This window comes from Acomys minous, assembly GCF_964271855.1.
Source record: "Acomys minous genome assembly, chromosome: 9".
In the NCBI taxonomy this organism is placed as follows: domain Eukaryota; kingdom Metazoa; phylum Chordata; class Mammalia; order Rodentia; family Muridae; genus Acomys; species Acomys minous.
The window spans coordinates 50,620,779-50,635,118 of record NC_140490.1 but is presented as its reverse complement, the minus strand read 5'-3'; the positions used below and the strand labels follow the sequence as shown (position 1 = coordinate 50,635,118).

General features: G+C 45.2%; 1 long non-coding RNA gene across 2 annotated transcripts in view; it reads left to right on the top strand.

The window, feature by feature from the left end:
- LOC311604645 overlaps window positions 1–11,783 on the top strand; it is a 56,070-nt gene extending 44,287 nt beyond the window's left edge. For both annotated transcript variants that reach the window (XR_014781600.1, XR_014781601.1), the window contains exons 2-3: window positions 10,787–11,007; window positions 11,496–11,783. This is a non-coding gene — a long non-coding RNA (uncharacterized lncRNA). The remainder of the gene's footprint in view (window positions 1–10,786; window positions 11,008–11,495) is intronic.
- Window positions 11,784–14,340: the final 2,557 nt, after the last annotated feature.

The following is a 14,340-nucleotide window of genomic DNA, read 5'->3' as shown; positions in this document are numbered from 1 at the left end:
TGTTAATTAAAACTTGGACTTAGGTGAGTTGGGTGGGGAGGTGGGAAGGACCTGGGAGGAGTTGGAGTAAGAGGAAGCATGAACAGAATAATTGTATATTTAAAAAAAAACATTTTCTGTAAAACTTAAACTTACACAAACTTTATAAGTAGTTTGAAGATTGTATAACCCATGTTTTGATCATCTTAAGCCTTCTCCCAGATCCCACCCTTCTTCCCCACCCTGCCAATGTGGTGCTCTCATTCAAGAATATATAAGTAGCACAAATTGGACTTAATGGCTATAACATGCTAATTCAGCACTCAGGAGGCAGAGGCAGGCAGATCTCTTGAGTTCGAGGCCAGCCTGGTCTACAGAGCAAGTCCAGGACAGCTCAGGCTACACAGAGAAACCTTGTCTCAAAACCCCAAGCAACCAAGCAAGCACCCCAACACTGCTAGGTTCCTGAACATGGTGTCCTTTGAGGCGCCAACCTGCTAAGCAGCTGGCAACGAGCTAGACTTCAGGCATTTGTCTCACCAGCTCTCTGTCTATATCGTGAGACAGTCATGATTTTTCTTTTATTTCTTTGATTCTTTGACTTATTTATTATTATTTTTTTTATTCTAGCAATTAGCAGTGGGGCTGCCACACTCTGGCATTTGAGTCACAGATGCCAAACAACTTCTGCCTCTTGTCCACTCCTTTCCACGATGCTGTTTTCATGGTGTGACCTGTCTGTGGGCTCTGGAAGGTGACAAGAGGGAGTGAGCATTTCCTTTTAATGGGTCTTGTTGTTATCTTGAAGAGAATTAGAATTTTTCCCTTTGTCGCGACTGCTCTTGAAATGCAGTGTTGTACAATGGTGGCCAATGACCAGCACAAGCCATTCCCTGAAGACCTGTGCCGTTCTCATGATAAGACAAGCTGAGCCTCGGACTCTTGTTGCTGGATTGTACAGGAGTTTTCTCCCATGTGCATATGCATGCATGCGTGTGGTATCCTTTGAATTGGAATCTTTATTTTAGAAGTAAAATATTGTTAGTGCACATTTCTGTAATCATTTCATTTCACCTCCTTGATGAGCGGTAATATATCTGAAATACGAATTTAAGTTGTGTGCGCCAAAAAGTCCGGGAACGAGTGTGAGTGCTGGGACCCAGCCAGCTGGGCAGCCATAGTAGGATCCTTCTACCTGAACAACCGTTTGCCCCCATGTTACAGTCACATCCTTTTGCTCCTGAGCAGTTAGAAACCAAGAGACACTATATGGCTCTGAGCCCAGCTGCTCTCAAACATAAGAAATAAAGAGGAGGCCTGAGGCACTGATGGGAGGCCTCCTCACTGACACTAGAGAGGAGACAGACAGAGCCATCAGCCCTGGAGGAATGTGTCTCCTTACGTCTAGCCATTCTGGTCTCATGGTAAATTCAGTCCACACCTACCATAGACTCTAGCTCAGTTCTGTCTCCCTTCACAAAGACAGACAGACAGATACACACACACACACACACACACACACACACACACACACACGCACGCACACGCACACACTCACGTACACACGCGCACACACACACGCACGCACACACACACGCGCGCGCACACACACGCACACACGCACACGCAGAACCAACTCTTCACTAGTCTCCCCAGCCCCACTACAGTGACTTTGCTAGAAGGAAAATGCTGCCTCCTCTCACCCTTTGGGAGCTGTGTTCTCTCCCCTCAAGGCCATTGGTCCCCGTTCTTTCCTGTCCCCATATTCTGTTTCCTGTGTCTGGCCCATGGCTTGGTTTAGACTCTCATTATTTCTCACCTGCACTGTGCCAGTGCTCTCCTGTGACAACAATACCCTGCGTCAGCCGCTCCTTCCAGTCACCACCTTCCCTCTCCATCTATCCGTAGCCGTGTACCTCCAAGTGTGGTCCCCAGACCAGTTGCATTGGCGTTGGCGGGGAGCTTGTCAGAAATGGGGATTCATAGCTCCCTTGTTCGCTGGCAGTCAGGGTCTTGCCTGAAGATGGAAAGGCTCATTAGTCTGAATAAAGAAAATTGAATATGATGAATGGGTGACTGGAGAAATAAATTGTATCCAGTCATGCAACGGAAAGCTATTCAGCAAACAACACGAATGGCTCACAAAGCCATTATGCTGAGAAATATAAGCAGGTCTCAAACAGCCAGCTGCATGAGTATGATGTCTGGGAGGGGACAAAAAACCACAGGGACAGATTTCATTGGCTGTTGGGTGCAGAGGAGAGGGGGAGAAGGAGGAAGAGGAAAAAGGATTTGCTGACAATGAATGGGACAACACCAGAGACTCCTGAGTGAGCTGAAGGCATCCTGTGTCTTCCCCATTAGGGCCGCTAATCTCACAGAATTGCACACCCAAAAGGCCAAGTGGGGCACACACACACACACACACACACACACACACACACACACACACACCACAAGGCATAAAACATTGGTTATAAACCAGAACTATAAATCATATTGGTAACAAGCAGGCAACTATAAAGACTTCCTTCAAATACTAATATACCCAGGGAGGCAGACAAGAGCAGACTAGCCTGGAAGATCACTGCTGTGGCTGAAGTGTCAAATGTCCCTGACAGGCTCATGCTGTCCAAACACTTGATCCCCAGCAGGTGGCACTGTTGTGGAAAGCTGTAGAATCTTCTGGAGGTAGAGCTTTGCTGGAGGAAGTGGGTCACTGGGGACAGACCTTGAGGTTTTATAGTTAAGCCCCACTTCTTGTCCTTTTCCTCCTTCCTGACTACATGCAATGTGTCCAGCTGCCTCATGTTCCCCTGCTGCTGTGCCTTCCTTGTCCTGAAGTGTAAGCTGTAATGAATCCTTCCTCCCTTCTGCTACCAGGTATTTGATCACAGCGATGGGAAGTGTAACTAATACGTCCACCTTAATGGAGTTATTACCCCTGACATCATCGGTAATGTCCCAAATGGAATTGCTTTCCATCTGCTGAGGTGCAGAGAGATCACAGATGGCCAGCTTCACAGGCCAGCGACAGTTACATACCCTCAGGGCCCCAGGCTTTGAAGGCTTCGTGCTCTGCTGCCACAATCTTGAAATTCTCAGTCATCTGTAAAAACAAGGCATCTATATGAAAATGCACATTTTCATTTGCAGTGACTCTTGCCTGTGACTTGGGTGGTCCCAGGAGCTGCATGGCATCCATGGCAGTCATCTAAGTTGTACATGCTGAATTCAGCATCATCAGACCAATTTAATGGCTGGTCATCCTAGGATGTTATCTGGCTATATTATTTTCTTTCTTAACTTCTATTTGTTATTTTGCTTGCACATATATCTGTGCATCACCTGTTGCAGAGCCCATGGTGGCAGGGAGGAAGCATGGGATCTCCTGGATCTAGCATTACAAATGGGTGTGAACTGCCATGTGGATGCTGGGAATTGAACTCAGGTCCTCTGCAAGAGTAGCCAGTGCTCTTAGCCACTGAGCCAGTTCTCCAGCCCTATCTGACAGTGCTTTATAACAGGCAAGGTCAGGAGAGGAGGCATCAGGAGCCCCAGGAGGTGTTTGGTGTAGCAGGGAACTGAAGAGACATGGCCAGTAACAAATAGTCTTGGCTACACAGGCGTCAATGTGACAGTCAGTGAACCTTGAATGGGTCCCAACAATTAGATGGCAATAATAAGTCAGTGTTAATTGTTAATTTTCTCATTCTGATGGATACATACTGGTTGTGTCGGAGAATGTTCTTGTTTGTACACCTTTCAATATTAAATATTTAAGAGTGATGGGGCCACGATATTGGCAGCTTCCTGCCGAATAGTTGAGGGGGGGGGGCGCAGAAGGCTATTATGCTTCCTCCATGTCCCCACAGCATTTTATTAATTTTGAGATTGTTTCAAACAAGAGAAAGAAGTGATGGGGAGGAGAGAGATGGGGGTGGAGGAGGAGAGAGAATGCTGGGAGAGCGACAGCTCCACTAACTAGGTGTCATGTGACCAGAGACTTGAGTAAATAAAAGAGAGTGTTATTGGAAGAAGAGGATTCCAGACAGGCGAAAAAGAGTGCATGAAGGCCAAGAGGAAACCGCATGCATGGAAAACGTGAGAAGGTCAGAAGACAAGCAGAGGATGATGTGGAGGTTATAACCCATCCTGAGCTTTACAAGGACCTCTCCAGTGCCTGTATGGGGAATCAACCACAGAGAGGAAGCAAGGAGGCTGGCTGAGGGTCCATGGAAATGTTTTTCTCTCTGATTAATAACTGGGCTGCGGAAACCTCTCAGAAGGTCAGTCAGCCCACAAGTACAGAGCACTGGCAGAGCTCAGCCCCGGCGGCAGGAACGCCATCTGACTGCACCGGGATTCCATGCTGGTTGCCTTTGGAGACCTGCCAAGGCGTGTCCAGCACTGAGGATGTTTGCCAAAGGGCACTTCACTTCTGATCATGATGTGCTAGGAAGGTTGAAAAGCCAGCTGCTTGCATTTTAAATCTCATTTTTCCATTATTTGGCACAAGTGTTAAAGTGTCGTTTTAAATTAACTATCGTAGAACCAAAGACAAGTTTAGAGAGAAATATTGTAACCATCAGACCATGCCTTGTCACCCCGGGGCTTCCTAGCAACTATGAACACTTATCCTGTGCAGACTGCATCCCCCAGACCCCAGAGAAGTGATCTCAGGTTTTCATTGTACCCCTCCTCTGCCCCCCAACCCTGCCCCTGCCACCATATGCTAAGCCCTTTTGTGTTAGTCAAGCAGCACAAAGACTGGGAAGTTTATAGACAGAAGTTATTTCTTTCTGTTCAGCATGCTGGGAAGAAGTCTTAAGGTCCCGGGGCTCACATTTGAGGATTCTCACTTTGTGTCATTCCATGATGAAAGCAGAAGAAAGAACAGAGATGGAGGCAGAGAGGGAGACGGATGGGAAGATGGAGGAGATTAAACCCTCTGCCTGAAGTCCTTTAGTGTGTGTTTGTGTTTGCACATGAAAGCCAGGTTTTGTGATTTTTTTTTGAATAAGAATGGCTCCCTCTCAAAGGCTCATATATTTGACTGCTTGGTCATTAGGGTTGCCACTGCCAGGGAGGAATTGAGAGGCGTGGCCTTGTTGGAGAAAGTATGCCAATGGAGGTGGGCTTTGAGGTTCAAAAACCAAACCCAGTCTCCCATTGTCTCTCTGCTGATCCAGATGTAGAACTCTCAGCTCCTTCTCCAGCGCCGTGTCTGCCTGTGTGCTGCCATGCTCCCCACCATGAGAACAACAGACTGATCTTTTGAACTAGAAGCCAGCCCTACTTAAAAGCTTTCCCTTATGAGAGTTGCTTTGGTCAGCAGTGGGAACACTGACTAAGACTGGTATCTTCCTTAGTTGCTTTCTCTACTATATATTTTTAGAGACAAGGGAGGTCTGTCATATAACCTGGAGTCACTGGTTGGCTAGACTGGCTGGCCAGAAAGCTGCAGGAAACTATCTGTCTTCACATCCACCTCAGGGATTACAAGTAGGTCCATGGGGCTGGAGAGATGGCCCAGTGGTAAAGAGCACTGTCTGCTCTTCCAAAGGACCCGGGGTTCAATTCTCAGCCATGACATGGCAGCTCACAACTGTCTGTAATTCCAGTTCCAATGACCCTGACACCCTTACACTAAAATAAAATAAAATAAAATAAAATAAAGTATTTTTTTAAAAAATGGGCTCAACTTCCTTACAAAGTGCTGAGGACCTGAACTCGTGTGTACACAGCAAGCACTTCACCAACTGAGTAGTCTACCACTGAGGCACCGCCCCTAACCCTACAGCACGTTTTGGATGTGAGCCTAAGCCCAGTTTACAAAGCAGGAACCTGGTGTCATGACTAGGGCTTATTTTATGTAGTAGAAAATGATGCCAGTGACGCTCTAGTTAGGACCGAGCGGCTTCTAAGTCAGCATGCAGATGATGCATCACCAAGCAGAGCTATTGATGCTGACTCGGCTGGCTTGATGATTTCTGATCTGCCCCTTACTCTGCCTCACAGTGCTTGTTGTTTTCAGAATGTGGAGGGTTAGCTTCAAATTTTGGTTGAAGATATTTCCATTGCTTAAAGGCCAGAATGAAAGCATGATTGGTTTTCCTTTACTTTTTACAAGTTTGGAAACCATGGCACGTTGATTGACTCAATGGACCACAAATATGATACCTCAGAGTATAGTCTTGTGTCATGTGACTTAATGCAACAAAACTATTTAAGTCTGAAACTGGTGATATTGACATCGATTTGACCTTTCAAATAATATACAAGTAATATTGGGCATTGCCCTGGTCTAAATATGACCTCCAAAATTCCTGTACTAAAACTTAATCACCAGTGTGATGGTATTTAGGAGTGAGGCAGTTGGGGGGTGCAATTGCCCCAGAATAGCAAGGCTGGGGTGGGTGGTACCTAGGATAGCAAGACCCTGGAAGGTGGCAGGCTTAAGGAATACCCTGGATTTCCCCTTCTACTCTTCCACTTACTATGTCCTGTTTATCCATTTCATTCCTGCCCCTGTAAGAATGTAGCAAAAAAGCTCTCAGTAGGTACCAAACACCTTGAACTTGGACTTTCAAGCCTACAGAACTGTAAGAAGTAAAGTTGTTCTCTTATTAATTATCCCAGTAGGCTAAGACAGGCACGCTTCACTATTCTGGTCTGTCAATTAGTATCCTCCATATTTATCTTGCCAGAGATCATCTTTTGCCTTATTTCCTGAATATGTATCTATACTTGGCATATTTGTCACTTTAGTGGATTAAACAAAGCAAACTCGGGGTACTGGAGTCTTGAATACACCAGGCCATGCAAGCTTGTTTCATGTATACTAATGTTGCCATGGGATAAATTATTAAACAGATGAAGGTAAAACAAGACAGTTAGAGTTGGTCCTAATTTCATGTGACCAGTGTCCTTATGTCCAGAGAAAACCTGGAGATAGACGTGGAAGTTTATGGAAGAAAGGCCACACATGGGCAGGAGGAAAAGGTGCCACACATGGGTCACAGAGAGAAGTCTTAGAGAGAAACAAGCTGCCAATGGCCTAATCTTGGACATCCAGCTTCAGAACTGAAGGAGCTGCATTTCTGTTGTTCTAGCTTCCCAGGGGGAAACACTTTGCTATGGCAGCTCTGTTGCTTCACCTCTGCTGTCTATTTGGGTGGGTTTGGGATCATCTGGAAGACACATTTCTGGGAGCCTCTGTGAGGATGCTTCCAGAAAGATTTACCTGGAAAAGGAATATACACCCTGGATGTGGACAGCACCACACGCTTGGATATTCTGGGGTCCTAGGCTGGATAAAAAACATTAAGTGTTGCCTATCTTATGCTCTGTTTTATGGTCTTCCTACATGTGGAGGAGTTGCAGTAGCACACTCTTTCTGCCTTGGGTTCTTCCACACCCTCTCTGCATTGATGGACATATTCTTTTAACTGAGCCCATCATTGCATTTTGTCAGGTAGTTAGCCACAGCAATAAGAAAAGTGATGAATACAGTGGGCCTGTCAGATAATAGAGATTTGGGCACTGGCAATAGGGTAGTTTTATAATGAGTACCCCCAAACATGGGAGTGGTATTGGATATGTGTAGTGGGTTAAAAGGGGTTGGAGAATATGGGTAAGAAACCCTAGGTGACATTGAAGAGGATGTCAATAGAAACATGGCCATTGCAGGTACCTCAGGCAAAGCCTTGACTGGACATGAGTATTAGCCAGTATCAGCCAGACAATCCTTGCTATAAGCTGGTCAAAAACTTGGCTGAATTGTGTCCTAATTGTGGAATACAAAACTTGTAAGTTATAAGCTTAGAAATTTAGCTGAGAAAAGTTTTTAAACAAACGGCTGAAGGTTTGGTCTTGTTTCTTTTTAACATATGTCTTAATTTTTATTGCTTTGATAAATCACCAGGACTGAAAGCAACTTGGGGAGGAAAGGGTTGATTTCAGCTTACAGTTACAGAGCACAGTTCATAATTGAAGGAAGCCATGGCAAGAACTCACGGTAGGAAGCGAAGCAGAGGCTGTGGAGGAGTGCTGTTTCAGGCTTGTTCCTCACAGCTTGCTCAGCTTGGCTGTCTTATACACCCCAGGACCACCTGCCCAGGGTGGGCACTGGACACAGTGGGCTGGGCCCTTCCACATAATCAATCAAGAAAATGGTCCACAGGCTTGCACACAAGCCAGTCGGATGGAGGCATTTTCCCAATTGAAAAGAACTCTAGCTTGTGTCAAGTTGACAAAAACAAACAAACAAACAAAAAACCCTATGCCATATATAATGAATGCAAGAGCATAAAGCCAAGCTAAAGAAGGAATTGTTAAAAACAAGAGGCCAGAATTTGAACAGTTAGAAAATGGTAAGCTATTCACACTGCACTATGGGGATGTAGGGTGGTTCTAAGGATGGGTTGTGTTGCTCATACACACTATACAAAGTTGTACATTATAAGTTGTTGTACCAAAACAAAACGCTATAGGGTTGCTGTGTAGGTATTCTGTTGTATAAATTTCCTTATGAAGTCAGAGGAGACATATTATTTCAATGTAATTTTTTATCATTAGGGTATTTGAGATTTAGAGTGATGGAGTGACTTTTTATTCTTTTGACAGAGGATGCCACTACATAGTTCAGGCAGTCTTAGACACACCTCTCCCTCCCAGCGCTTCGGATTGCAGGCATGGACCTCCACATGCGGATGCAGATGAAGCAGTTGGTAGAGTAATATCTCAAGGTTGCAGGACCTGGAAGGGGCTTAGATCTGTAAACTTAGTTCAGTGCTCTCTCCAGCATAAACTTATCTCATCTCACAGACTTCTCAAGACTTGCAGCAAATCTAATTAGCAAGCATTTAATAGCACAGTTGGAGCTAATAAGGAATACAAAATCCACAGAAGACTGTCCCTGTGTTACCTAGATAGCAAAACAAACCAACTAACCAACCAACCAACCAACCAACAGCAACATGGGATAAAAGCATTCCACCTCTCAACTGGAATTTTTCTTTAAAAAAATTTATTTGTTTGTATGTATGTATGTGTGTGTGTATACATATATGTATGTATGTATGTATTAATTATGCATGGAGAGAGAGAGAGAAGGAGAGAGAGAGAGGGGGAATGTCAAGGGAGATCATATACTAATGGAGGCCAAGAGAGGGTGTCAGTACTGGAGTTAATAATAACAACAATAATAAATGATGCAGGAAAATGGGAAGAGGGAATTGAAGAAGCTTTGTTTAGCAGCTATATAAGCACTTGCTTCTAAGCATCTACATGGATCGCAGCACTGGCTAACCTTCCTGAAAGGCAATACTTCTGTAAACCCTTTGCTTTCTGATGAACTATTGCAGAAAAGAACCCAGACAGCATCCTCATCCTGCAGTCCCCAATCACACAGAAATGCAAGTACTCTCCACTGTGACTAGGGAGCCTAATAGGGAGAAAATTTGTAAACTGTGGATCATTTTTTCCCATTTGGAGATTCTGCCTTTTTTTTCCTATTCAGATTTGAATTTCCATGCAGTTGTCTCCAGAGTCAGGGGTATAAGTTTCACGTGCAGTCACAGAGGCAGGATGGGAACCATGAGCAGAGCTTGCAGGAGGAGCGAACCTGCTGTCTTACATGTCCCTGAAAGAAAGGCCACTGTGACTGCGCTTGGCTATGCCATCACACAGCATGTTATGTGTACACTGCATGTGGCATCACACAGCATGTAACATGTATACTGTATGTGGCATCACACAGCATGCTATATACACACTGTATGTGGCATCTCACAGCCTGTCACATGTACATTATATGTGGCATCCATCACACAGCATGTCTTATGTACACTGTATGTGGCATCACACAGTATGCAGCATGTACACTGTTGTGGCATCACACAGCATGTCATATGTACACTGCATGTGGCATCTCACAGAATGTCACATGTACACTGCACGTGGCTTCTAGTTCTGGGGAAAGAAAAATGGCTTCCCCAAAACAAAGCCAGGTTATACCTTTTAAAAAATCAATTTTATTTTGCTGTTAGTTTTAGTTAATCCCTAAGGTAAGTCAGCTAAGAATCTACCTCATTTTCTTCCATTTCCATTGTTCTTTCTCCATACTCCCCCATCCCCAATGGCTTTTGATGTTCTTAGTCATTTTTATCCATGGTACGTGTGTGTGTGTGTGTGTGTGTGTATGTGTGTGTGTGTGTGTGTGTGTGTGTGAGAGAGAGAGAGAGAGAGAGAGAGAGAGAGAGAACATATATAAAAAACTTACACGTTTCCCCAACATACAGTTTGTCCCATTATACCCTCTCTACAATGTACCCCCTACCTGTGGCCTTTCCTCCTTTCTCCAACACAGTTGACCACTGGATAAAGTGACGAGCCCCGCTCCCAGCCTCAGTACCAATAACCACAAGAAAACCAGTCTTAGGGTTCTGTGGCAAATCTGGAGCTGTGTGGTGCATTCCTGCCACCTAGAGGTGGTGTGCTGAAACAGAGACTGGAGATCAAGTCAAAGCAAGCAAAAAGTGTGCCCTACCTTGTCCTAGGGCAAGCTGTGTTGCTCTGCACAGCTTAGATCAGTATTAAGTGATGTGCTTCAGATTTGTATTTCTTTCTTCCAGAAGCCAAGGCCCCCATTTATGAAGTGGGCTGTCATCCAGGTTATTACAGTGAAACAGTTCAAACTTGCCACTCTCAGAGTGAGAAGGGGAAGGAGAGTGAGAGCCAGAGAGAAATGCTTTGGAAATAACCCCCGCCCCCTTTTAAAAAGATTTATTTATTATTTATACAGCGTTCTGTCTGCATGTGTGCCTGCACACCAGAAGAGGGCACCCAATCTCATTAAAGATGATTGTGAGGCACCATGTAGTTGCTGGGACTTGAAATCAGGACCTTTGGAAGAGCAGCCGGTGTTCTTAAGCAGAGCCTTTATAATCAATCGTGCTTAACCACATCAAAGCTGGGGGAACTGATGATCAAGGCAGTGACAGATGTTTCAAATTTGAATCACTGGTGAGTGCTGTTGGCAAGGCTGGAATACAGGGCTCATTTCTTCTTTCCCTGACAAGAGCAGCTTGAAGGAGAGCAGCTTTATTTCAGGTCAGAGTCCATCGGGGCAGGTAAGTCATGGCAACTTGGGGGAGGGTCCTGGAAAGGGTAAATCATTGTGATTTATGCAAAGGTTATTGCTGATAAGACCTGCGGCATTTTAAAAATCTGTTTGTTTTGAATATAAGTTTTGCACATATATATGTACAACACACACACACACACACACACACACACACACACACACACACACACACCAGTCTTTTTATGTGGCCCTGACTGGCCTAGAACTCACTCTCTAGACCAGACAATGCTCAAACCGGAAGGGGACCCTTTTTCTCCGCCTCTCTAGGTTTCAGCCACCACACCAGGCTTAGATCTGGAGGGGTTGGAGCTAAGTTCCCAGGAAGAGGGCTGGCTGGACTCTCATCCACCTACGCTCTCTTCTCCAGACAGCACATGCCTGTCAGATGGCGCCTGAAACCTGAGGCAGAGATCGGTGACAGGGACAAGCAGAGACTCTGATCTACAGTGAAAAAGCCACCCAAACAAATAGGCCAACTACAGCTTCAAGAACAACCCTGGGAGATGGGAGGGAAGGAAAAAAAAAATCTCAGGGCTGGAGAGATGGCTCAGTGGATAAGAGCACTGCCTGCTCTTCCAAAGGACCCGGGTTCAATTCCCAGCACCCACCTGCCAGCTCACAACTGTTTGTAACTCCAAGATCTGACATCCCGACACCAACACACATAAATGAAAATTAAATAAAATATATTTAAAAGTCTCCCTTGTGCTCTTTCTTGTCCAGTAGACCCTATGGGAGAAATCTGTAAATGTGTTCTTAGAACAATGCTTTCAAAGGCATAAAAGGGTATGAGATGATAGAGAGAAACAACCACATGCGAATAAAGGTAGCAAAATCTTCTTTCAAAATCATGCAGTGGACATGTATATTTCTGGCTGAAAAACAAAAAAAGCCACAGACTTGGTGGTGCAATATGTTGCAATAATTTCTCACAGTTCTGGAGGCTGAAGTCCAAGGTCAGGTGCGGGCAGATTCATTTCCTGATGGAAGGCCCCATGTCCCCCTCCCCGTCCATTCCTGCCTTTAGGGGGCTGCCCCTCACCCTAACCCCATCCCCTCTTGGCCCTTACCCAGGAGTGCTAATCTCACCACAGGGACTACACCCTCTTGGTTTTACCTATATCTAATCAGCTTTCAAAGAGTTAGCATTTTAGCAGTGGACCTTGGAGTCGGGGAGGTTGGTGACACAAATTTCAGCAAAAGGACAACACGCAGCAGTTCTAGTTTCTGGATGGCCTTGGTTTAGTGAGCACCTGTCTCTGGGACTCTCAGAAAAATCACTAGTTTGTAGTCAGTGAACTAAATCCATAGGTAAGTGAGTAAAAAATCCCATAGGATGCACCCAGAGAAACGACCCTGATGATATAAACAGGAGTCCTGCATGCATCCATGCTCTCAGATTTGTTTTCTTTTGTTTGTTTGTTTGTTTTGTGTTTCGAGACAGGGATTCTCTGTGTAGCCTTGGCTGTCCTGGACTCACTTTGTAGACCAGGCTGGCCTCGAACTCACAGCGATCCGCCTGCCTCTGCCTCCCGAGTGCTGGGATTAAAGGTGTGTGCCACAGCCGCCCGGCCTCAGATTTGTTTTCTCCAGCTCCTCTTGGGTTTGGAGTGGAGGATGTGGGTTAGCTGTGAACTTGCTCTGAGCTCCACATCCTTTCCTCACCTTGTGACCTTGGGTAAAAGGGTAAAAAGAAGCATTACCGGGGCAAGGGAGCTCAGCTTTACTTTCTTTGTTTCCTGCGCACAACCACAAACCCAACAATTGGTGTGTTGTAGAAAAGCAGTGACTTTCTCGTGTTCAAAGCCAAATGACTCCTTCTATAAGCAGACTAAAAACTAAAAAGAAAGGGAGGGTATGCAGTTGGAAGGTTGTCAGGTCTTATTAGGAACAGCTGAGTAAATGGGGAAACACATACTGCTGAGCATTTCCAGTGTCTAAGCTAAGAGAAGACTGTTCAAAACAGCCCTTCACCTTGTTAAGGAAAAGCAGTCAGCAATTTTGGAGGGAATGTTTTAATGCTGCTCCTTTGGGCCCGTGTGTAATCAAAGCATCTAGGAGACGTTTTAATTATGCATCCTACTCATAAAATAAGATGTCCCAGATTGCTTCATTTAGATGCCTTCCTGCCTCTAAGTTAATAGTGTTATTGGCATGTAGTCAACATGTAAGAATCTGGGCTCATGGAAGACCACTCATACATACAGGCTTGGCGTCCACTGGGGACTGCTATCCAGGAGATTTTATGCAGCAGGCTGTCATGCTGATGAGCACGGAGGTGAGTGAGAGGCGGCAGGAGGAAGGCTGCTGCTGCAAGGCAAGCTCAGAAAGCTGCCCCACTGCCTTCCACCCTCTAAAGGCAGGCCTAGCTGTGGAGAAGTGGGGCTGTAAGGCAAGGCTTACCGTAGTTAGCAGATGGTGATGGGAGAGGGGAACAGCTATTTCTTTTGTTTTCTGTGTATTAGCGTCTGCAGGTATGTGAGCATAATACGTGCACGCAGTACCCATGAAGGCCAGAAGAGGGCACTGAATTCCTTGGAACTGGAGTTAAAGGGAGTTATGACTTGCATGTGGGTGCTGGAACCTGAACTCCTGTCTTCTGAATGAACAACTGTTTTTATCGGCTGAGCCATTGCTACAGACCCCTATTTAGAATTTCTTTTAAATACCTTAAATTTTTTCTTTTATATTTTTTCTTTTATTGAAAACAGTTTCTCATGTATCTGAATTATAGTTTCCCTTCCCTCTCCTCCTCCCAGTTCTTCTTAGCCTTTCCTCCCCTCCAGATTCACTCCCTTTCTGTCTCTCATTAGAAAAGAACAGGAGTCTAAGATAACAACCAAATAAGACAAAATATAATAATATGAAGCAAAAATCCTATCATGTAAAGTTGGACACAGCAACCCAACAGGAAAAAGAGTTCCAAGAGCAGGCACAGGAGTCTGAGACCCATTCAGTCACACATAAAAACTATTAAGCTAATACTTATAATATATACCCCGAGGACCTGGTGTAGACCCTGTGCTTGTCGCTTCAGTCTCTGTGAGCTCATACGCGTCTTGATTAGTGCACTCAGAAGGCCTTGCTCTCCTGGTGTCCTCCATCCCACTGGCTCATACACTCGTTCTGCCTCCTCTTTTGCACGATTCTCCTGAGCTCTGACAGGAGGGACTGCACGGAGGCCTCCGATTTAGGATCTCTCCCCACATAAC